This window comes from Pipra filicauda, unplaced genomic scaffold (genome assembly GCF_003945595.2).
Source record: "Pipra filicauda isolate LSUMZ 115617 unplaced genomic scaffold, ASM394559v2 scaffold369_size710782_pilon, whole genome shotgun sequence".
Lineage (NCBI taxonomy): Eukaryota > Metazoa > Chordata > Aves > Passeriformes > Pipridae > Pipra > Pipra filicauda.
Window position 1 is genome coordinate 122,978 of NW_024104497.1, and position 24,760 is coordinate 147,737.

The window sequence follows — 24,760 nt, forward strand, 5'->3', positions numbered from 1 at the left end:
CCAGACACATTTAAAACACTTCATGAACACAGTCTATATATAACAGTTGTGTTTTTCGCATCCACTTGCAAACTTTCCCAAATTTATTCCAGGCACTCTAAGAATGACAGTTCAAACATTCAGTAGAGATTTACTCAATTTTAGCAATAAAATTTTAAATCCAATTTCCACTTAGCATGCCAAAGCCTCTCACAATTTTTATGTGCAATTGAACTGGATGAACTGGTAAATTAAACTGTGATTGGGAATGTTCTCAAACAGAGAGACGCAGTTGCCTCTGAGTGTATGTGAGGTAGCATTATAGTTCAGATGAGGATGCACTACTGAAGCAAATCTCCCAGTAGTTCTCACTTCCTGCACTTTGGTTCACATCATGTTTGGAATGTGCAAAATGAATTCCTTCCAGATAAAAATAAACCTGGAGGAGCAGTCTCAGAGGGCATCTAATGCACTTTGACTGCTAATGGACATTCTGTCTGCGGGAGTGGGCTAGAGCTAGGAAACAGTAAAACTCTGAAATACAAAGACTTTGAATGTCAGTGTGGATGTGATCCTCAACACCAGATGTTTTCTGCCATGGATCTGTTCTTATTGGGCCTTTTTCCTAATCTAGGCAATCCCTAAATTGTCAAACTATTTCCTGGCACACTTTTGGCACACATGCCATCCAGCACTCATACAAAAAAATCCCAAACCAGCTTGGGAGTATAAATATTCCCAGGATCATTTCCAACAGGCACTTTTTCACACAGCCATCTAGTTACAGAGAATGATGGAATTTATTAGCAGGAACAGGGTTTGTTTTCTGGTCCAGCAGCAGAGCCTGGGAACATTTTCAGGCACTTCTATCAGTTGGTATAGTGGTCCCCCACCTACAATGATTGTCACCCATGCAGAGACCAAAGAGTGGACACTTTTCTCTCCACCTCCTTTCTCAGGTCTTCCAGGCAAGGGTGAGGATGGCTGCTGCAATAAAGAAAAAAAGGAGCCATGATTACAGCACCTCATGTCATAATCAGCTATTTTTTCTGTGTTTCTATTATTCTATCTCAAATTCACACTGTCTGACAACCTTAGAGCTGTTAGTCGCTCTATTAGTTTCTGTGACAGAGGTCACAGTCCATCCAAATATTTTGACTTGACCAAATAGAATGTGATACAGAATCACAGAATGAAAAATGCAACAAAATTGCCATATTCAAGAGCTCAGGGATTTTTAAATGGGACTTGACATTACCTGTGCCCTCAGAGTCCTGTATGAACTCAACATGCAGCCCATGTGTCAGAAATAGCACTGAGTTTTCAGTACACAGTTTTGCAAGAATAGCAAACATCTACTTAGGCTCAATGATCCTTCCATCGCAGTCAGAAGCTTCCTATTTGCATAGGACTTCTTTGAAAGGTCTGAGCTATGTCTATTAACACCCAGTGAAAACCTCTCCAGCTGGTAAAACTCACCTATACCCATACTTTAAACTATCTCCATACTGTCAAGGTTTACCCTCGCTATGCCTCTCCTGGTGCCATCATGTACCACATCCAACCCACAGTCTTTTACAGTGCTCTATTTAGCACTTCCTCAACCTTCAGCCCAAAAGTGGAAAGCCTGCCCCGTCTCAGCCTCACCACACACCCCTGTGTCTCCCACAACAGTCTGATGCCACCCACCCTGCTGTCACTGCAGTAGTGTGCTCTCCATGCCTTTGGGCTAAGTATCTCAGACATGGTACCTTTGAGGTGGCACTGCAGACCTCCTTGTTTTAACAGACATTTGAGATGGACAGAAAGAAGAATGGTGTAGAGAGCTGGGGTATATACTGCTATTTATTTTTGTAGCTTTAAATAACTAACAGAGTTCTTAAATCATGGGGTAAGATTTGATATGCTTTTTGAATCACATAAATAAATTTTGTCAGCCTGACTTAGGGGGACACACTTTCAGTGACGCCTGAGGGACTTGGGAGCACACATCCCACTGACTTAATTAACAAAGTACATTAAGAAAATACTGAAGGTGTTCATTTCCAAATATTTAAACCCAGGTTGAAACATAGCTGGTTTTCATTCCATGATATACCTGACATTTATTCATGCTGTGAAAGATAATGTCATCATTTAACTGTCTGCTAGCTGTTTTTATAACTCTCTTAATAAATTATCTAGCCCCATCTCTTTCCTTTATCTGTACTACCAGTTATCAAGAATAGATTGTCATAGGGTCAGCTTACTTTTGGTATAAAGTACTTGATTTAGTAGTAGTAGTAGTTATTTAATAATTAGTAATTATTTTCTCTATGTCCTGGCTGCTTCTAAGCTTTACGTTTTGATGCTGCTGCAGGGAAGTAGAAGCATCATATTTAGACTATGGGAACCTTTATATTTATACAGTCAGAAGAATCTGGCCCCTAAGCAGACCTTTTCTATTCAGCTCCTAACTGTTCATGAAGGAATTAATTAAATTTCAAAAGAGAATAGGAAAACAAACTGGTTTCTCCAGAGAAGTAAACAATGCAATTATAAGAACTCTATTTCAAGCTAGACATAAAAAGCAATCACCTAGAATAATAAAAATCGTACTCCAGATGACAGGAAACAATAGACTCCATATTGTGTATATATTCACTTCTACCTTTTATAGACTGATAGAGTACAGGACATGAAGCTGGAATTTAATCTGAAAGTTGTCACACCTGACTTCAAAGTTATTATTATCTGTGTAATCTACTTAAGTAGTGCAACAAAATTATGCAAAGCTATGCAACAGACTAAGCAATGAAGGATAGTGAGACCAGATCTCATGTTACTTATACACTTAGGTAGAAACACAGGTCCCCCTGGGATCTGCATATTATCATGGGACACTGCCAGATTCCTCCAGAGGGCAAATCAAAGCAGAAGCCAATAAAACCAAACTATGTCAAGCTACAAAAACTGGGAGCATTTCTCACTTTCCAGGAGGCCCAGATACATTTGTCTCGGGAAGGGAGGGGGGTGGGTGGGAATGGGGTGGAGCAGGGGCCAGGAATGGGGGAAAGGAAAGAGGGATGCTGTTCTCCCTCCCCTTCCTGTGCAGCAGAACCCAAAGTGCTTTGTGCTGGCCTCTGGTGAAGGCTCAACCTTCCTGCTAGCTCTGTAGGAGAGAGAACTAGCAGAGGCCCTGCTTCAGCTTTCACAGAAGACACACAGGTTTATGTGAGGGGTTCAAAGCTAGCAAAACCAGCACAGTGCAGCATCTCTAAGAGCATCTGTGTGGCCATATAGACCCTCTGCCTGCCTTCTCATACCCTAGCCAGGCCCAAAACAAGCATGGAGTTGCACCAAGAGAAGAGACAAACTGTCAAGTGATGCCACTTGGTCCAGGCCTGCTGCACAGTATGGTTACACACCTGTGCTTTGTTTGCTGTTGTAGCCAAGCTTAGCAGGACATAAGAGTATCCTAGATGTATTGTTTCCATTTTCTGGATCCGAGGATGTACTGTGTCCTGAGTTTTCCTACAGAACTGTGCCATGGGAAATTAGGAAGAAACTTTATCTTGCAACATGACGTAGAGTATATACAGCTATTTTGCATCTCATCTTAAAAAACTGTGTTTGTTTGCTTCTTCTGCCCTTCTCTTCCCAAGGTTCAATCATTCCACTCTGTCAAAACTCCCCTAAGTACAGCTCAGTTGTATTCTCATTGCAGACTGCAGGATTGTGAAGAGGCTGAAAAGGAGGCTTTGCTGCTCCAGACCTGCCTGAAACTCAGCAATTTCCATCCTCAGATTTTTATCAGTGTCCTTGGGTTTAGTTTCTAGGGGGTTGTCTCTCATGAAACTCAGTTTGAACTTCAGGCTTAAATAAACCAAAATAACTCCAAATGTAACACAGTAAGAAAAAAAGCTGAACCTCAGCATGTTAGATACATGTAACTATAAATCAGTCAATATTCACTCAAAATTAACCATAAGTTTACCTGAAAGGTTCACAACTTTAGCTAACCTTTTGATAAATCTGACTGAGCTTTCAGAATGTGTGGGTGCAAGTTTTAGAATACAAGCTTTCAGAACTCAAGTCATCACCTGCACTCTGCACTCTGTACATGCATTACAAAGCAAGCCCTGATTCTGGTCTCTTCTGTAATGAGATAAGTCAGATACCCCAGCCACTTGGACTTGAATTACATCTCTGAAAAAACATCCTGTTCAGAGCGTTTATATGCTCTTCTTAAAAGAATGACTTGAATTTACAGAGAAATTCAAGCTTACTAGGTAGATCATAATTCTCAGAAATTCAAGCTTACTTGGTAGATCATAATTCTCAGAAGCAGAGTGAATATTGACTGGCTTTTTTTTTGTATAAACATGCCAACTCCAGTAAAAGGAAATAGAAAGTTTTAAAACTAAAACCTTCATCACAGATTTAATTTGATAGCAAATACTGTTAGATACAAAGTACACTTTCTAAAAGCATGACGATTTCAGTTAAGTCCTTACTTTAACTTTCATGTTCATTTTTCTAGAGAAAATTGTTTCATTTTCAGAGTGAACTTTCTTTTGTAGCTGCTTTTATGCCTGCAGCTTTGTGTAATCTGCAGTTCCACTTATTGAAGGCGGATGTTCTCTCAAGATTGGTCTCTCTCAGTTCCACACAACACCCACTTGACATTTGCTGAGGACAAGAAATAAGGCAAAGGATAAAATACGGTTAAAAGTCAAAAGCTATAAATACTTTCAGCCTTTGAAATATTCAGCATCTTAATATGGTTACATACAAAGTTCAAGCAAAAACCACTCAAGGTTCATTTTTTTATGTTGTGCCTAGTTTGTGCTTTGAACTAATATAACATTCAGCGTTTGGTTTGCTGATCGCTTAATGTATTTATGAATAGAGTTCAACACTGAAAAGTGAAATCAGATTAATGCCTGTGCACTAATATTAGGATTCTCACATCACTCATAGCAGTTTATCACATTGCTCAAAAAAACACTGTTATAAATTTTTTATTTTTCTCACAAACTGAGATGGCTGTTAACCATTTGTCAACGCTCAGATCTACAAACATAGTCAAATATCCTTTTCTTAATTAGTTTTCTAATTCCTGCTAAAATCAAAAGCACTTAGACAACTTTAATTTTTAGGTACCTTGATATCTTTCTGAGTGCAAATACTCAGCTACTGCATAAAGATAAGAAGAAAAATAGTGAGGCTGCCAGAGTCAAGCATGGAGGGCGAAACAAGGCTAAATGCGAGAAAGTCATGGAGCACTGACGCATTGGATTACATTATAACTGTTTGCATAAAACTAACATTCCCCTTGCACACACACACAATATACAAAAAGCATGTGAAAGGTGGCCAACAGTACCTATTTAACCCAGGTTCCAATTTGATATCAATTTACCCTGCACCCACTGCGAAAGAGTCTTACAGAAAAAGGCTAGACCACAGATGTTTGAAGGTGGAGCTCCTACACAGGGCAAATAACCAGGGAAATTCTCTTGGGCCCTAAGGGGAGAAAAGAATAGTGCTCATCTAAATTAGGTAGAGGTGTAAGTCATTCAACAGGTGGGTGTGAAGAGGGAGTGCCTCATGCCTAAATCTTTGCCTAAGAACCCAGCTCTCTATTGACAGCACACTGCAAAGGTATTTAGGTGCCTACCACTCCTTTCAAGAAATTCAGCTTAGAGTCTGTATGTATCTTAGGTACCTACCTGAACTTTTGGGGTCATGGTTGGCTTTCAAAATATAGTTCCTATTCTCTTTATTCTGCTGGGAAAAAGAAATACCTTTTGTCCCTATATGTTGTCAGAATTCATTAATGAATTTTGGTACAATGCTGTGAAAAATGGTGGGCATTATTTGAGGGGTAAATAGAGGCATTATATTCTTTGTGGTGTTAAGTAAGTTGTGTAACTTTGCTGGATCTGTGCCAGAGCTGAGCTCCAGTAGTTTATGAAGGAGCTCTGTTAGTTCTTGTAATGATAAATCAGGCTAAATGAAGGAAACATTCCTGTTTCTGGCATGTACGTTCCAAAACTGGCTGCAATAAAATGAAATCAACTCCCTCTGTGCAGATTCACCTTTGATAGTATCCGAAAAAATACTTTTTGTCAGCTACTGTACATGTCTTTTCACTGGCTAAAGGTCTCCCAAAGATTCCTGGAATGTCTGGTCATGAAGTGACAGACCAAAGCTACTTGATCCCTTCATTTTCCTGTTTAGGATTGTACATGCCATTTTTAATACCAGTAGTGATAAAATCTTACTTTCAGTTAAGCTGTGGTCATTGTACTCAAGAGTTAAGCATTTAACCACACAGTTTGTCTGGAGTGTTTGACAGCAACATTGTTCTTGGGAAGATTTTTGACAGCGATATTTTAGCCATCATGTTTATAATGAAATCAGGCAAGTGTCTCCCACTGAAAGCTGTGCTAGGGAAAAAAGCGCAAATTAGGATGGAGAAGGTGAAAGGAAATACTCATCCAGTGGATGGCTGAGCAGCATAGACCTAGAAGGCTGAATCCCTGAGCAGCTGTTTTAGGAAGCAGAAAATTCCTGGGTTTACAAATAGTGACTCAGTTCTAGTTCCTGTAAGTATGGAGAGCCCTCCTTCAATTAGTCTGTCAGAGCTGTAAATTCAATAGCATGCTCATAGCAGGTCAAATTGACATAATGTTCAAGCACAGGTTGCTCTACTGTGCTAAGACTCCCAGTGCTACTGACACTTGCTGAGACGACCTGGTGCTTGCATACCAGCTAGTGACACATTTTTAGAATAAGTCTCCAATATAAAGGGCTTTTATAAGGGAGGGGGAAAAAGCTAATTAGTTACCTCAGCAGAGCAGTAGGAGGAATAGAATTCATTGTTTCTGTGAGACCACAAAAGTGCCTGAAAGGCTTTTTTTTTGTTTGTTTGTTTTTAATATATCTATATTGAAGCAATTTTTTCTCAGTCTGGGTATGTGCAGTCTAAACCATTTTCTCCATGTAATAATTTTACTTTACTGAGAGGCAGGATCACCTGGGGAGGGGTAAAGGACTGTAGAAAAGCTAAGTTATTTTCTATGTCCAGTTTTTTCACTTAAAAGCTTGACAGTGCCCCTTTTCATCAAACTTTGTTTATTTATTTGCTTTTGATTTTAAAGGCTTTTTAACAAATTTGGACAGAAAAGTGAAAACAGCAAGGGTTTGATAATTGCAATCTTTTGCAATCAAATTTATGACATTTATAAATATAGATGCATGGATTAAAATTCCTAGACAATGGAATATTTTTATTGGCCAACATCCTAGGCTGCATACCTGGTATGCTGAGGTATAATCAAGCATTGGGTACGGTTTTATGTGTGAAAGCAATGCTTGACTGGATTTAAATGGTTTTGACTGGAGTCGATATGATGCATAGTTGGACATAATGTTCATAATTGCCTATTTTTCTTGGCAAACAACAAGGTGCTTGATGACTGCTTTCTGAAATGTTCACATCTATTTCTTTGTGAAGTGTACCACAATTTAACGGCAATTCTAAACAAGCTTGTGTTGTAGCCCTCTGAGAGAATGCATTCCTTATTGGCTTAATTTCCTCATTACAGCAGAACTGCATATCTGCTATGTCAATGTGGAATCTGGTTTGAATGACAATTCCCGCAAACACCTTTGCTCTTTCTATTGTACTCTTCTGTTTCCTACACACGTCCCAATAACCATCAGCAAAATTCAGCCAAATCTGTGAACAGTCTCACATGTGTTCCTCAGACAGACTATTTTATCTTTTTTCATTAGTGTTTGACACAATCCAGAAGAGGTGCTTAGAGATAGGCATCACAGAGCTATAACGACTCCAGCCAACTTGACATAAACGTGCACTTACACACATTTTTACTCCCCGAGACATAGCTCTGCCTCAGAAAGGCATATGTTCACTGCCTTACTTGCAAAATGTCTTCCTGGGTTTAATGCATGAAAATGTTCCAGACAGGAATTAACAGGAGAACAGCCCTAGTCCTCTTCAAGCAAGACTCCTAGCATTGCCATAACCCTAAAGAAGCACTTAGAGGCCCTTTACAAATGTTGAGGCATTCAGGAAGTCTTGCCTGTTCTATTTTATTTTGGGTTTCCTCCAGAATGATCTGAGGTCTTTATTGTGTTTATCCACATTTGTTTCCTGGGATATATCTTACAATGCTCTGATGATTCCTGAGTCATATAAATCTGCCACCTGTAAGACTGTACAGTGACTGCAAGCGGGATACATACTCAGGTTTTTTTTCCCAATTCTCTCTGATAGCAACTGACAGCAATATTTGCTCAATCTCTCTTTTAGATGCACTCTATTTAACTTACATGGATGTCCTTACTCCATGCCAGCCTACTTTCTTGATACCTTGCTCCAACTTCTTCTCCCAGGACTGAAAAAACAGCTTAGCAATTGCCCCACCCAAATCAGTACAGTTCACACATTTTCCCCTGAGTTTGGACAAACCACAGGTGTTTCCAGAAGAGATAGAACGTTGAGTTGGCTTGTGCACACAGTTGTCTCAGTTGATCTTTGGTGTAAATACAAAAGACCTAATTGACACGGCAGAAAGGCTTCAACACCAGAAGAGATTGCTCATGTGCAAAGTCACTTGAAGAGGTGGAAAAGTTCCATACAAGATTTGGTGGGATCTTGGCACTGAATAATCAGATGTTACACATCTATTATGCTTCTCATAATACGTGAGCAGAAACTCAACCCCTCTCCCCATCTTCATAACTTAAAAGTTGCCACTTCCAGGGCAGTGTGGCAGAGGGATTTGATAATTCTCTCATGTTTTATACGAGAGAGGTTATTTGGACAGCTGACATGTAAGACTGCCCCTTGAGCAGCAATAAAGAACATATCCATCTAGAAAACCAAATCTCTTGCCTTATGATAGAGCATGAGCAGTCACACAGTCCCTCCCTTAGAGAGCCAATCAGTCTGAGCATCAGAGGAAGAAAACAGTTCCTCAAAAACAAAGAAGTCATTAAAGTCCTAGTGCTCTAATGTAAAAACCTCCTGAAGACTCTGCCTTAATGCAGAGGAACAAAGCAGGCTGTGAATTTACATCATAAAAAGCCTCAGTCTAAAATGTTGGAGGAGACACCATTAGGCTCCTGAAAAGATGGCAGCCAAAAGCAAAGAGTTTTTCCTGGACCATCAAGTGCCCATGAAAAGCCAGGGGGCATGGCTGGCTGGGGTGGGTGAGCCATAGATTGAGTGTCCTTCTGTGTTTCCCAGCAAACTTACTTCCACACAGCCAAAAATAATGAGCTAGCAGATGGAAATGTTTTTTCATCTCCACAGTACTCCTCTTTTTAGGCCAACTGTAGAGCAAGAGGAAAGTCCCTGTTGTGGGGGAGGAACTGTTTCTTCACCTAGCTGTGTGCTGGTGCCCCAGACATCATCCAGAATATTTAGAGCATGTGTTTTGCTTTGATATAGTTACTGCATTTGTGATACATTCTCCAATAGAGCTGGAGATAAGGAAAGAGTTCCTAAAACTACCTAGTAATGTAATTTCTAATCATATAGACAGAGAAACTTCATGAAACTTACTTATGGTAAAGCTCAAATTCAGACTCTAATCTAATATTCAGCAAATTTACCTTTAAAAGACACAGACTTCACAGTCCACTGAGACCACTCCACTCCAGCAGACTCTACAAGCAATAACAGACATTCCCTCACTCATTTGGCGGATTTTTAGTGTGAGAGAAAAGAAGATGGAGCATGCTGGTTCTCTTTGAGTGTTGTAAGGCTCAGGATTTGCTGATGGTTTAAAACCTGCCTTCTAAAAGAGGACTAAGGCTATGCAGATACACTTCTTCCATTCTGGTAAAGACAGTTGCAAATCACATGGTTCTAAGCTAAATAAGAGTGTCTGCATGAGTTTAGCATTGATTCAAGTGAATTAGTTTACTGAAAAGGTAAAGATTTGCATAAAGATGGGGTTTCACCTTTCCTGCTCCCAAACAGCTGTGCTTAGTTCTGCATTATGTGAAAAGGGCAAAGAAGGAGAAGGGGAGAAATATCTTTGACATAATCTCACTGGAAAGAGAGAAAACTAATGCATGCTCTTCCTATTTCAGCTACTCTCCACCCCAGGAGTAATAATTTGAAGTGAGCTTTTATATAAACAATAAACAAGTTATTCCTGGAGAATTTGCTTTGAGCTAGGACTGTGTGTAAGGGATTGGCTTTGTAAGTGCTGTCAAAGTATCTACCTTTTAAAATTAGACTTTGTATCTCAGGTTCATTAAGATAGCCTTGAGCAAGAGTCTTTTATTCAACCTTTCTTTAAAAGTATGAAGTGTAAATTTGATGAGTAAAAATAACTTGAGTGAGGAATGTCTAAAAAAATGGAGGAATTAACCACAGTGATATTTATGCAGCCTAGGAATGGATTTCAGTATACTTCTTTAACGCCTTTCTTCCTGTTGAAATCTCTCCTTCCTGTTTGCATACTCTGTTCAAAAGATTAAAATTAATTCTTCAAAATGGGAAAGGGATAAAATGGAATCTCTAGTGCTGGTACACATCTCTTGTGGATCTTTTTGCAATTTGTTATGCCAATTTTTCTGCACAGAGAAGACAAAGCTACCATTTGTACAGAGTTTGAGATAAGCATTTGATAGGATTTTATTTTCTTCTCCATTCTTCAAGGTAGCTTGAAATCAATCATTCGGACAAGATGCAAATTATTAATCTTGGGTCAGGCTTGTCACAAATATTAACATTGTAGCATATATGTGTGTGGTAATAGCAAATCACACTGTTCCTGAGAGCAATTAATAATGATATAAGCCAAGGTTTTCCATGGATAGTTATGAGCAAGTACTGTCTGTATACAATTCAACAGAAACGCCAGGGGAAAAAAAATATAAAGACCATAAGCCTTAAAGCAGCAAAAGCAGAATAAATAACTCAGAGAATTTCTTGAAGCATTAGTAACTTGACAGCATCTACTCACTGACAACAAAGCCAGGGCAAGCTCAATGTTTTCTGCTGCTGCACTAAATAAAAAGTGGATACTCAATCTCAATTCTTAAGAACAAATGACAACCCTTTAGAAAGTGCTGTAGTTCTAATATGTCCAAAAAAAATGAAAGTGATTTTCAAATCACATTGCATAGTGTTCTCTTTTAAGGAAACATGATCTCTGGTGCCTTTAATAAAAGCTGTGTAACAATTCTTTAATTCCCAGTGATTTCACCCTGGAAATGACTGCTCTACTTCATTCATCTGCCATTACTTCTAACCACAAACATATTAAGTTATAAAAGGGGACAAATCAAGCTGACAAATCATTTTAAACATTTCTGGAAGGTGAGAAAAAATAAATGGAGGGGAAAATGTTCAGCTTTGAAGTATCTACCTCATTTTTTTTTATATCTTAATTTTAAAGGCTATACAACAATACTACTTTTCACGAAATGACACTCACTTTTTGAGTGACCTTACAGTAAACAACCAAGCTATTACTATAAGAGCAATTGTTCAAAATGACAGAATCAGGCTCCAACACTTATACAACTGCCTTTAATTTCTCTTTCAGACAAACCAGTATTTCAGATAACTAGCATTTTGATATTTGTCTTTTGTGTTGTTTACCTTCTTAATTAAAGAGTAGAATATATTGGCATTCTAGAGCCAAAGAAACACTTCTTAAATTAATCACCCTATTTAATATAATGTCCCCTTGCAAACACTGTTTTTCTTGATAAGTGCATGCACAAATAAAAGAATGGAAAATAGTAATTGTTTGGTTGAGATGTAAGGGCACACAAAGTCGTCAGCACTAAATAACCTGGTCATCAGCCCAACTAATCTGCTGTGGTTTGTTTTCACAGCTTTGCTCTGAACATCAGTGCCGATGGTCTGACACTCCCTGCAGAGCCTGAAAGCAAATGGTAAGTCAAGATACCAGCCACACAATGCTTCACCTGCGATGCTAGAGATTTGGAGGAGGGAGAATAACAGTTTGTAAAAACACTCATAAACTTCATTAGATCTTCTTCTTTTTTTCTTTTCTCTTTTCTTTCTTTTCTTTTCTTTTCTTTTCTTTTCTTTTCTTTTCTTTTCTTTTCTTTTCTTTTCTTTTCTTTTCTTTTCTTTTCTTTTCTTTTTTCCTTTCTTTTTTCTTTTCTTTTTTGTTTTTCTTTCTTTCTTTCTTCCTTCCTTCCTTCCCTCATTCTTTCCTTCCTTTCTTTTTTCATTCTGTAAACTTCCTGTAAAAGCTGCCAAATATATTGCAAGGTCATTTAATGAAGTGGAATGCTTTTTCTTTCTTTCTAATTTTAAATCAAGCCTGAATTTTTTATTTATTATTATTTTAATTTCAAATCTACAATGTTAATGTGACAGATGAAGAGAATTCAATTGCTCTCGAGGGGACTACACACCACAGAAGATTCCTAAAGGGCCTAGGTTACCTATTCCAAAACCTGCTCATACAACACTTCCACTCCAGGACAATCACATGATCTCAAATCAGTCTCCAGTGAGACCAAGCTCATTTTCTGAGCCACATGATGCAAGAATGAACTCTGCTGATCCTGCCTTTGTCCTTGTTTTGCTGCTTGGTGAGATAAAAGCAGTCAAATTGCCCGAGTTAGATTTTTCAATCTGTTCAAAGCAAAAGATTACCTGATAAGAGCTTCCTACTAATTATGCTTTGAGACCTGACCCTGTTTGATTCTGAGTGTTTCCTGCTAAGGTCCATCATCTTCCCAGTCAAAGCACCACTGCATACTCAAACACTGTGCTACTACTGAGGTCAGATGGGGTTTTTACCACTGGATGGCTGGTTTAGATGATCTCTTACTCAACATGTGACCTGTTATGAGTTATAATGGCAGACCTAATTGTGCCCATTCTTTGCCTATAATATCCTAAAAACAGCTGTAAAGGGGCAGGAAAAAAAACCATCCATCTTTTGTGGTATCATATTCAACTGGTCAACAGCAGAACAGGACTAGAATATAGTTATTGACTTTCTCCTCCTCCATAAACTTGCAAAAGACAGCCTTCCTGAGACAATTCACTACTTCATGTGGAATACTATTGGTAATTTTCTCCACGTGCTTAATCACTTTCCTGAACCCAGATAATCTTTCAATATCCACAATAACTTCAGGTGCAGAGTTCCACAGCTCGTCTACCATGGAGGAAATCTCTTTTTTTCATTTTCAACATAACCCCTGCCAGGTTTATTTGTTTCCCCCTAGTTCTTGCATTAGTATAAACAGAAAATAATTGTTTTCCAAGACAAGTTTTCTGTGCAAACGATTTTTTCCAGAAATCATTCATATTCCACTAAAACAATTTCTTTCTCAAACTGAACAGTCCTAGTCTATTGAGTTACCTGTTGTTTTGAGGTCATTCCACACCTTTAATCATTGTTGTCATCCTTCCCTATACCATTTTCAGCTTTATTATATTGGTTTTAACTTGCTACTCAATTGCCCATTCAGTTCAGTGAGATACTTCTAACAGAGAGGAAATTTCTTTTTCTTGTTGTGTTTAATAATTTATGACTCTTATCAAGCTCCATTTTTCTGTTAGTTGCTCTCTGTCCAGATAATTATGGCTATGTTGAAAGATCCATGATCTAGGAGAGACCCCTAAGGGTTTTCACTTGATACATCTTCCCAAGGAGAAAACCGGCATTAATTCTCTACTCTTTGCTCCTAATTTTTTTAAGTGGAGATTAAATATTCACCTCATGGTTTCAAATGGCACCTGATGTTCTTTTAGGTGCCAAAAAGGTATTCACTGATTTTCTTTCAGATGCCAAAAAGATGTCCACTACAATGCTCATCTGTGCTGTATCTAACACCAGTTTTAGATCTAACCCAAATTACAACTGTAGATTCTAGGAGACACATGACTATCCAAGTAATAGGTATTGTAATAGTTGCTTTTGTGCTTTTGTTACCATAACTGTATCTCTAACACAAACAGTAAAAAAATTAATTATATTATTAAATACAAGTCAACATGCTGCAACAGTGGTCTATTCATGACTCTGCCACAGATTTGTGATGTGTACCATCACAAAGCTCTCTTGGCTTCAGGTCCCAGTTGTCTTCTCAGTATTTGACATCCTTTTTAAATGTAACGTACTTAGGATATGAGTTGTGTTTTCTTATGGCTGTCTGTGACAACCCATACAGTGATTTTTGAGCTGTTGGCAATTCTTAGATGGAGCTCCAAGGTACTACTGCACTAACAACTTAAATAATAATGTGTATCAGAAATGTAGGACTGTGAATGACTTAGCATTGTTCACTGTTCTCCTTCATGATGCTTTCTATCACCAGGATGGAGGTTGATTTCTCTCACAAATGCAGGCACAGCTAGAGACTGGACTAAGTTTTTCTGCTGGTTCAGTTAGAAAGGAGTCCTCTCATAGCAGTCAGGCAAGCCTATAGATCTAAGTATTCACTTCACTGAGAAATTCACTTCACTGAGAAATGAGGATGGGACATTTAGATTTCCTACTTGTTTTCCTTGGAGTGTTATTTAACTCAGGAGGGAAGCCAGAATAATTAGTCACGAGAATACAGATGCTGCTGCAGTTACTTAACTGTTTGCACCTGAAAAGGAGGTGTACCTCCTTCTGTAGCTGCCTCCTTGTGCCAGCCTCATCCCACCAGGACTCTTAGTTCATGTATCTGTATGTATAATGCAGAAGACTTCAATTTATTTAGGTATTTATGTCATCAACAAGATCTGTATTAATTTATTTATTTAATGGCGGTAGAGTAAGTCCTTAATCAAAGTAAGCATCTAACTATTTGAGATCCAAGCTTGATATCACCAACTAGACTTCCCAAAAGACTCACCCAATATGTCTGGTAAGTGTTGCCTGACTCCCGAAATGAGATACCTGTTCATTCCACAGAAATGAGACTCTGCTTCACTATCTGAGACTCGATGGTTGCGTTTTGTAAAGCTATGGGTGGAAAAGGAAAGTAAAAGCAAACCAGAGATGTTCAAAGTTACATCTTCAAAGATAGCACTTTGTGTTAAAAAAGAAAGGAGGGTTTTTGACAATATGATCACATTTCACTACATCAGATACAGAATTATATTTTTACAGTAAATGTATTCATTTTTAATACTCATGTTTTTAATTAATGAAAAGGTTTTTACTTCTACAAAGCTGAAAAAGTAATGCTTACAAGAAACTGTAATTTGTAAGTTGGTAGAAGATGAACATTTGAACTTTTTTATTGTGAGAATTTCTATATGATCTCCTAAATTTCCTAATACACTGTAGTGAAATATCTGGTTCTCAGATGTGTTTTTTGACAGTTTAATAAGAGAGAAGAAGAGATTTCTTGCTACAGTATTTCAGGAATAAGTTCACTCATGCAATGCCTAGAGCAGGGGCAAAAAAAAGGATAATCTGTGTAAAAGAAGATCAGACACCCAGTGCTCATCCTACAACTATTCCCTTTGTGTTGAAGGTAGGTAAGTGCTGCTTTAATGAGCTATGGGTAGAGGTGTTAGTTTGAACGAAGTGTTACCGCATAGAGGCTGCAAATAATGTGCCATTAGCTGCACTTCCATGAGAGAAGCTGTTTGAAAAATAAATTATAAAAATTATTCCACTGTGAGAGATTCAGCATATGTGATCAAGAGATGCAAGTTTGACACTACATGCTGAAAGTGAGACTTCAGTAGTAAGAATATTCAATATATAAGGAATTCTAGTGGGTTCTGTATCCCTATTCTATGGAAACAATTATGAAAATCAAATATTTATAAATGACACCAAACTGCAGTCTTCAGTGTAATTTTTAGAAAAAATGAAATATCTTAATACTAGAAATGCTCCTACCCTGCTGTTCAGAGAAAATGGGATAAGAAGTTCCTACAGTGTCAGCTGATTCCTGCTTTGTTGAACAATATTGAAATCAGCTTGATTTTCCATTGATGTTTTGTTTTCCTAATTCCCCCTAAAAGAGTAAGTGCTGACAATGCAAGTGCTGAGCTTATGGATAGAAGGCCTGAATTTATTGAATTGCAAAAAAACTTGGCTTCATACAGAGAATGGTTTGTTTGGGTTTCCTGTATTTTTAGGGTGGATTTTTTTCTGAATTTTGACTGGAAAATGAGATTATGGATTGAAGATGCTGGGGTCCCTTGAGTGTAATTCTGGCAGCCAGTAACTGAACTTAAATAACCAGGCATGCAGCCTATACAGCCATGATATGTGTCACTATTCAAACAATTTAGATGCTGTTTGGATCTACTTTGCTGTTTTCATAATATTTTATTGAAGAAATTAGGGAACACAGAGCCCCTCCATTTCAAACTCTTCTGGTTTAACATAGCTTTTCAGTAAAAATAAGCTTCTCTATTCAAAGAAGTTATGGTGAGCAAGGAGGAAAGATAAAATTGGACCTTAGTTGTGTTTTGTTTCCCTGAGAAAGGAAGGGTGGCAGTGATGAAAGACTTGGAGCTGATCTAGGATTTCTCAACAGAATATTTATTTACCATTATATACTATCATTTCTGAAATAAAAAAATAAAAATTCTCAGCACACAAGCAAAACATTTCAATATTAAGGAAATTTAATATATCATTTGACTTAAGGAAATAAACACAGACATAGACCATTTTTGAGATTCAGCCTTTTAATCTCAAGCATAAGTAACAAATCTTGTTAGCTATCTGAATCTTTAAGAGGGATGGGTAAAGGCAGAAGTTCCCTTTCCAGCCCTAAAAGTTAATGTGGTGTAAGAACAATTTCCCTCTGCCAAAGGAAAAATCATTGGTTTCATATGTGAAAGTTACAACATTAAATTACACTCACTGAGTACAGTTGTCTAAGATCAGTCCCTAACTGTCAACCATTATGTAGTCCGTCGCTGTAAAGTAATTTTTCAATCTTTCAATTAAGTGCACTGTATAATTTTATGGCTTCAGTCTGCATGCACTGTTCATGCACAACTGTGTTAAACAATGACAGGAGCAGCCTGGAATGAGAAAGAGACTACAGGGAGGATCCAGTCTGACAATGAAGCTGACACAGCAAAGGTAAAAAAGGCTTAAGGTCTGACAGACAGCCATGATTTTTAATTATCCATTCTCACTGCTGATTGTTGCAACTCATCTCGCCCCCACACTTCTCCCTTTCTCTACCCTCATCTTCATCTCATGCCTGCTCCCTCCTCTCTTCTTCACATCCTGAAATGCCCTTGTCTCCCTTTCCCTGCCTTTTCTTTGTCCCGTTTAACTGATCTCCACCTACCCAAACCCTTATCAAACAAAATAAAAATGTTTGGAACTCGCAGGGTGTTTCCTGACAGGCTGTTACTCATTCCTTCCCTGTGACTCAACCTCTCTCATCCCCACTCTCCTGCTGTGTGGTGAGCCCTTCATTTCTGGTATACGCCCTCACCTTACATATCTTTTGTATTTTCGTGGCAAGCACCTTTAAGGAAAAGACAATCTGCTCCTTCACTGTGCAATCAGACCTTTCCGTGCATTAGGGTGTATTCAATACCAATATAAATTACATGCATTTTCAAAATTAATGAGAATAGTTAGCCATAGTTAATGGTTAACTATTGAACATAATGAACTTTATGGTATTTTTAACAAATCATTTTAAATGAAGGTACATACCTATAATGAATGGCAGAGGATCTCAATGTTCTCACATCACACATGTTCAGTAATAACTCTGGAAAATGAACATATCAAATCTTAGCAGATACTCCCTAACTTTACTCACTAATGGGAATTCTGGTATTCCAGACAGTCATAACTTTGGAAATATGTCAGAAGACAGAAATAAGAATAAATAAATTAAAAAAAAAAAAAAAAACAAAACAAAAACAAAAACACACCAAAAAAACCCTGTCCTGTGGGTGGCCACACGCAAAATTTACAAAAGTAAAAGGCTCTTAGATGTCTATCTCAGATTTTATCTCAGATAAAAACTGACTTTCGTCAGTTCAGCCTGTTGCTGATATATTCAGCATGTCAAGAGACGAAAAAGAAAAAAAAAAGAAGAAAAAAGAGGAGTGAGATAACAATATATCTCTATAAAATATCTTAAGGACAACCACAGTGATGTTGCAGGAAGGTACTGTGGAAGTATTGGCATACAGGGTCAAATACAGCTAATTGAGTCAGGCACAGTGAATACACCATCAAGTATAATGACATCTTCCTCCTAAATGACACAGAAAAGCAGACTCTTTCAGAACACATTATTACACTTTAAAGCAGTCTCCTTTATGATAGTCATTACCAAAATATTTCACACAAGAGATTTATCCTATCAGGAACCCTTGAAATTTATATAAAATTAATTATATTTTACCTAAGGTTTTTTGATTGGTTCTAATTAATTAAAATATTCTTGGATTGCAATAACTTTGTGCTGTTTAGTTATTCAAACACAGGCTTTTGATTATTTCATTTCTGTTCCATATAGGTAGCTTTCCCTTTATTACATGTACAGGTTGTAAAGTACCAGCTGTGGCCCATCTAACTAATAGTTGTTCATCATATAATGTAATCTTATATGGAAATATTTCAGATGCTGCATACAATATTTTAAGATCCTCCTGGGCGATAGACACTACCTTACATAACGTTCTAATCTTACGGGTGTTTCCTTCTTCCAGGCTCTGCAAACTTTCTGACATAAAAGCAGGCTTTCAGCATCAAATACTAAAATTTGAGTGTTCAAAGAAATGCATATGAGTTACACATCTTTGGTCCATTCAAGGTACCTAACTTCACAGACATGTACACTGTGGCATTTTAGTTAATGAGCATAATTCAGTCTCTACTCCCTCCAGCCTGCCTCCCTAAGATATCAATGAAAAAAAAGCAGTCACAGGATTTAGTCTAAATATTGTGTATATGGGAACCATATCCAAAGGGGAATATAACAAATGAACTTGATTCTCCTCTGATGTGTTTTTTAGAAGGTGCAGTATGTTCTGTAATTAACAACAAACAGTAGTTATTAAAATCCACATGTTGAGGGGGAAAAGAATCCCAAATATCTTCCATTGTTTTAACCAAAACATTTTCACCTTCATTTTTTATATCAATCTCTTTTGCATCTCTGAAGTTTTTGACAGTTCCATCCTTGAAACATCTAGCTAGAAAAGAAGTGCTTCCTGGTAACATTGTACAAAGTCCTGACATAATTTTAAAGAAAAATAATCTGGCCTTGTATGTTGTACTGCACAGAAGTATTGTAAACTACTACATAATTAAAAAACAAGGTTTTTTACCTTGTTGCTTTAAAGGAAACAAGCAATAGAAGTCTTAAATTTTACTGGGTCAAAGAGACCAGATTCCTTGCTGGTGTGCAGACTGGCTGTTTTAAGGAGGCTAAATGAATTGGTAATTTCAGTGAAAATAATTTCTAGTGAAGGGGTTTTCTCATTTGGATTTTCTCACCAGAGGACGGAACTATAAATTTTCAAGCAAAGATAAAAACCACTAAGGAAAAGAAGCAGAAGCCTCACAGAGAAAACCAAAACACAGCAAAAGCTTTGAAAAAATCCAACCCAGAAACAAACCCAGATCGCTTTAGGGATATGTAGTTAACATTGAAAAGCATTGTATTTTTTTCTACAGATACTTGTTTAGGGAAATAGCAGTAAGCCACTGTGTTTTTAGGGAAGAACAAACAGCCGCAACTAATGGTTCCCATGGAAGACTCCCGTAGAATGTAAAAGTCTGTGGATAGCCGAGTTCTGATCCATATGTACAATTTTGTTCAATTAAAATTTGTAACTATGAGAAGAGATGATCCTGTAGGAATTACCTATATGTAACAGTGGTAAAGACAGAAGAGAGTAAAAGGCTACTTGCACAAGGCAGTCATTTAAGAGTTCAGAACAGCTTATTATGAGAGGAACCTAACAAGAAAAAGCCACATTAGAAGCCATGTTCCTGACACTGGTGAGCTAAGATACCGGGACTTAGCAGTAAAATACTTGTTGTTCAGCAGTGACTAGATAAGCTGAATATCTATTTTAAATGAGGTATAGATCTTATCAGTCAACAGTGTTGCTACTGCTGTTGAATTTGGGAAAATTATTTGGAATGAGTTAAAAGAATTGTGTTTCAAGGAACGGTGACAAAGAAATCAATTAAACTTGGCACAACTTTTATTATAATTGATGCAGAGCTAAATAAAAAATGCAGCCTCTCACACAGAAAGTCTTTAGCTACGAAGCACTGGAAACTAGGGAGCTACATAAAGTATCACTCCATGAACAGTAGGTAAGATAAGTCTCTGGTTTGATCTAGCACCGTTTTTCTTATAAAGCACATCTTTTAACAATGATAAGAGGGAAGTAGCACTAGTCAGTGAAGCCTTGTATCCAGTAAAACTGATTTTTTACTTACCACGTCCAACTGTGCATGTCAGACTCTAAATGTATTTCATTTGGCAAAGCACTGAAGCTGTTATACTCTCTCTGAGCCAAATTCTGCCCTTCACTTCAGGCACACAGCTCCGATTGACTCCAATGGAAGTTGTACAGAAGGAGACAGATTGTGTAAATTAGGTATGCCCTTGAGATAGTGAAGGAAGATTCACTGCTGAACCCTGGAGTGGGAGTTCACCAAGTGCCAGTAAAGTCAATCTCAGCAGTCAGTCCTTCCCAACTCATCAGAGTAGTGGTTTGAAAGATCACACACTGCTTGAAAAACAAAAGGACTTTCACAGCTTTGAGGCAGGCCTTCCCTTCAATCATTATCTCAGAAGCAGTCCATCCTCAAAGACTTTTGTTTCTGTACTGTTATCGGTGAAAGGTACTGCTATTTCCTCAAAATTGTTTTACCCAGATCTGTTCAAGGCCCTTTCTTACCTATACTGCCACCAGCTACATATCTACTTTTCTCCTTGCCCTAGCATTGGTTATTCACTTTGAATTTGGATTTCTTTCCCTCTTAGAATCAATTTTTGGTTTTCTCCCAGGTTGAGTGATACTTTTTGTGTCATGCAAAGTTTAACAGACAGGTGCTCTAACTTGGACCTCTCAGTTTAACCTCAGTGACAGCAAAGACCTCGAAGCATAATGGAAATAACCAGCCACAGCTCACTGCAGTTCTCCCACACTCACCTTTTTAAGTAAAAAACATGCCGTTCTGAAAATCCCAAAAGTCATGGATACCGTAGTAGATGTGCAAAGAAACAAATACCAGAACCAAATCAACAGCACCAATTCCAGTTTACATTTTTATATGCTTTTAGTGCAGAGATAAAAAATTGTCCTCTAGGTCATACTCACAAAAAAAATGAAGGTCAAAGTCTGCTTTGCTATTCACATCCCAGGTTCTGCTCATCTTGTAGATTAAATACATATGTTCAGCAAGTAGATGAGAAGGCTTCAGCTTAAATTTTATGGATCTATTTAGCATGGTCTTCTAAGGAAAAAAAAAAATTTTTTGTAAGTATTGTCACATAGAAGGACAAGATGCCCTATGCAGGTATTTGCAGAAAAAGAACTATCTTGTTAAAACAAGGGAAATATGTTACAGACTTAGACCCAGAATGGCTTATGAAAAAGATAAAGCATAATAAAACAGAGATAAGAATGTGATGAAGAAGTAAGTGACTAAATGACTTAAGTATGTTAGGTTTGTAAGTTACCAGACAAAATTGTATCTTTTCTGGTTATTTCTATCAGATAACAGCAGTTCTTTTGGGTGTTTCTGCCTCCAACCTTCAGACCCTCTGCCATTGTCTAGGAGGGAAAGGGAGTGAGAGAGGGAAAGGTCAGTTTTCAATTACTGATTTGGTCTCCAAAAAAACTTTAGTCCACCTCTTGCTGTTGTCTGGAAGCACTATACATGTACACTTGGTGACTTCATAATGTTAATGCCTGGCCTGTTGTATAAAGTGTTCTAAATATATAATCCTAGAAAATATAAAACTTTCTGTAAGCAAAGAGAGAGGTCAGCCTTCTCTTGTTTCTTCTCTGTTTGACAAAAGCAGCCTTCGGTGAAGTATTCCAGGATTCAGTAATTTTCTTCATCCAAGAAAAAACTTAGAACTTGAAACATCTTAATGCTCTGTAAAGTCACAATCTGCCTTGCTGGTGAAATACGGACACATCACCTTTTTCTCCATTTCCACTTGGATTGCTACTAACAAGATCTTTCAAAATATTTGATCATTAATTACAAAGTTCCAATGAATAGTCTGCTGATTTCACACGTACACGTGCAATCCACTACTGGCAGTTTTCTAAGTGACTCCAGAGATTATTTTTTTTCATTGGATTTGTGAACAAAATTGCTGAGAGGCAGATCTTAATGAATTTGATGTTAGTCTTTCATTCAAATAAAGACACAGTTATTTACTATTATGTGCCCCATACTGAAAATCCCCTATTTATAAATCAGATACATGAAAATCAAATTTTCCTACAAATAACAACTTTTAAAACCTCCTTATCAACACTGAAGGTTCAAAGGAGTGAAGAGATGCCTGCCAGCCCTGTTTGATGAAGCATTTTCTTGAACTATCAGCTATCAAGGATCTCCTCAGTACTCCAAACCCTTCTGACTGCCTTTCAAAATCTTTCAATCCATCTCTCAGAAAAATAAACAAACAAAATCCTTCCTTGATCCTTGCAAATAAGCAAGATGGTTTGGTGGAAGGTTTTTACAGTTTTTTTAACTCATTTAGCAACTTCTAGACACCACAAAAAGCCAGCAAGTCCCTTAAACACACAGGGCTCAACAAAAAGAGGGAGAGACTCCTGGAATTCAAGCCATTATAAGCCCCTGCATTTCTCAATTTACATTTTATATATACAACAAAAATCTGACCCAAGAAATCATTCTGTCTTCCAACTACCTTTCCAATTCTCTTTCCCCTTTCTACTTTTCTTTGAGTATGTTGTTTATGAGTTAAACAAAAAAATTAAAAGTATGTTCAATAGTAAATATTTCCATTTCACTTGTTTGATCCATTTCTACATAATTTATAGAATAAATGATAGAATAACAAGTTTCTTACCCGTTTTATTTATTTCTACTTAGTATTATACATGAGTACAAACTCTGTACTAAGTAAACATAAATGAATTTTATATAAAATAAGAGGGCAAAATTAGTATTTTATAAATGTCATGGGTAAGAAACTACCCTCCTTTATCTGACAACTGTTAACAAAAGTGCAAGAGGTATTTTACATCAGGAAACTTAACAGATAAAAAAATTTTCTTTGCAGATTAGGTTATACCAAACCTTAAATATCTGATTAATTAAATGGAACAATTAATCCCAACATCTGGTTTTCACAAATAAATCTTCTTTTATCAATTTTAAAAGCAAGGAAAAAAAACTACAAGACTTGCTAAGACTAATTCAAATGAATAACAGAATCACAGACTACATTTAGTAAAAAAAGACATTTTCTATCAAAGATTTTCAACCACAGAATTATATAATGAGTTAACTGATATTTTCCCTTTATGAATATTACTATTCTTGTCAGAGGTTTTTTTGAATACTTTAGTGCTTTCCTTCAAAACATTTTTCTTTCCTTACTGATGTGGCTGGATTAAGCATTAGCAATTTTGGTGACCTTTTACATTCAGAAATGCTAGAACACTGTTGAAACTCACCTGATTCATTGAGGCTTAATTCCTCACTACCAATGATTACAGTGGGAACCATTCTCTAGTGGGTTAGAGCCAAAGAGACCCAGGGAGGAAATGTTAGTGACAGCCAGGTTAATAAGGGGAGTTTATACTGACATTTTTCTGGGAACGTTAGTTTTGGTTGTTTGGGTTTTTTTCTTTATTTTTTTTCATAGCTGGAAAGGGTAGCACTCAGAAAGTTAATTTGGATAGCACTATTAACAGCAACTTGTTCATAGAAATTTACTTCTCTAAGTTTTTTTCCATCTCACTGTTACTGATTTTTTTTTTTGCTTGCATTGTGCATACCATATGATTTGTAACATGCAGTCACAGTTGAAGTCAAACCCTGAAAGCTGCAATTCAGTTGAAATAACTGGATTCTGTAGTCACTCAGTAATAGTCTTAGAGCCTTCTATGGCTTAGAGAAACTTGATTTCCCTAAAAGAGAGAGACTTCCTAGAGCTCCACTTACAGTAGAAGCATTTGAATATTTAATATTTATTGCAAATCTTAACAGAAATTATACAAAGTACTTTCCTTTAAATATAAAAGAAACATAAAGGCTAAGTTTGATTTTCCTTTATCAGTTTATTCAATTTACAGAAAAGATAGACTCACAATTAATTTTGCAGTAAAGTAAGAATAACATTGTGATGGAAATGCGTTAATCTATTTAATGAAGAATTGTAAAGTCAGCATCGCTAGAGAAACAAGGATCATCGATACTTTTAAGTAGTATTTAAAGGATTGTATGCTTTGGCTTAGAATTAAAGTGTGTCCTATACAAAATAGGGACCTACCAAAAGAGTTTGAAAAAAAATTGAATACCTAGAGACAGACATCTGTACATAGATAAATGCCTGTGTAATGCAGTCCAGCATAACTTATATCTTGTCCTAATGAAGAAAATAGAACACTTGCATAAAAATTGCCAATAGCTGCACATTCACTGTGCAGGTGTGTTCTTCCATGATTCATAGGGGAAATAAGCATATATGCCTACCATATTTACAGCATATAGTCATAATCAGCCAAACACATGATAAAGATGGAAACAACCTTGTAACAAGCCAGCTTGCTCCTTCTAGTAGTAGGAAGCCTCTG

At 37.2% G+C, this 24,760-nt stretch overlaps 2 long non-coding RNA genes across 2 annotated transcripts in view; both read right to left on the reverse strand.

Moving 5' to 3' along the window:
• Positions 1-760: 760 nt before the first annotated feature.
• LOC113992997 lies at positions 761-17,706 on the reverse strand. The gene is made up of 3 exons (XR_003542443.2): positions 17,649-17,706; positions 4,476-4,650; positions 761-966 (listed from the first exon to the last, which is right to left on the reverse strand). It is a non-coding gene; the product is annotated as an uncharacterized LOC113992997 (long non-coding RNA).
• A 3,590-nt stretch (positions 17,707-21,296) lies between these two features.
• LOC120323898 overlaps positions 21,297-24,760 on the reverse strand; it is a 73,689-nt gene continuing 70,225 nt past the window's right edge. Inside the window, exons 8-9 of the long non-coding RNA XR_005564813.1 lie at positions 21,655-21,748; positions 21,297-21,428 (exon numbers count right to left, since the gene is read on the reverse strand). This is a non-coding gene — a long non-coding RNA (uncharacterized LOC120323898). The remainder of the gene's footprint in view (positions 21,429-21,654; positions 21,749-24,760) is intronic.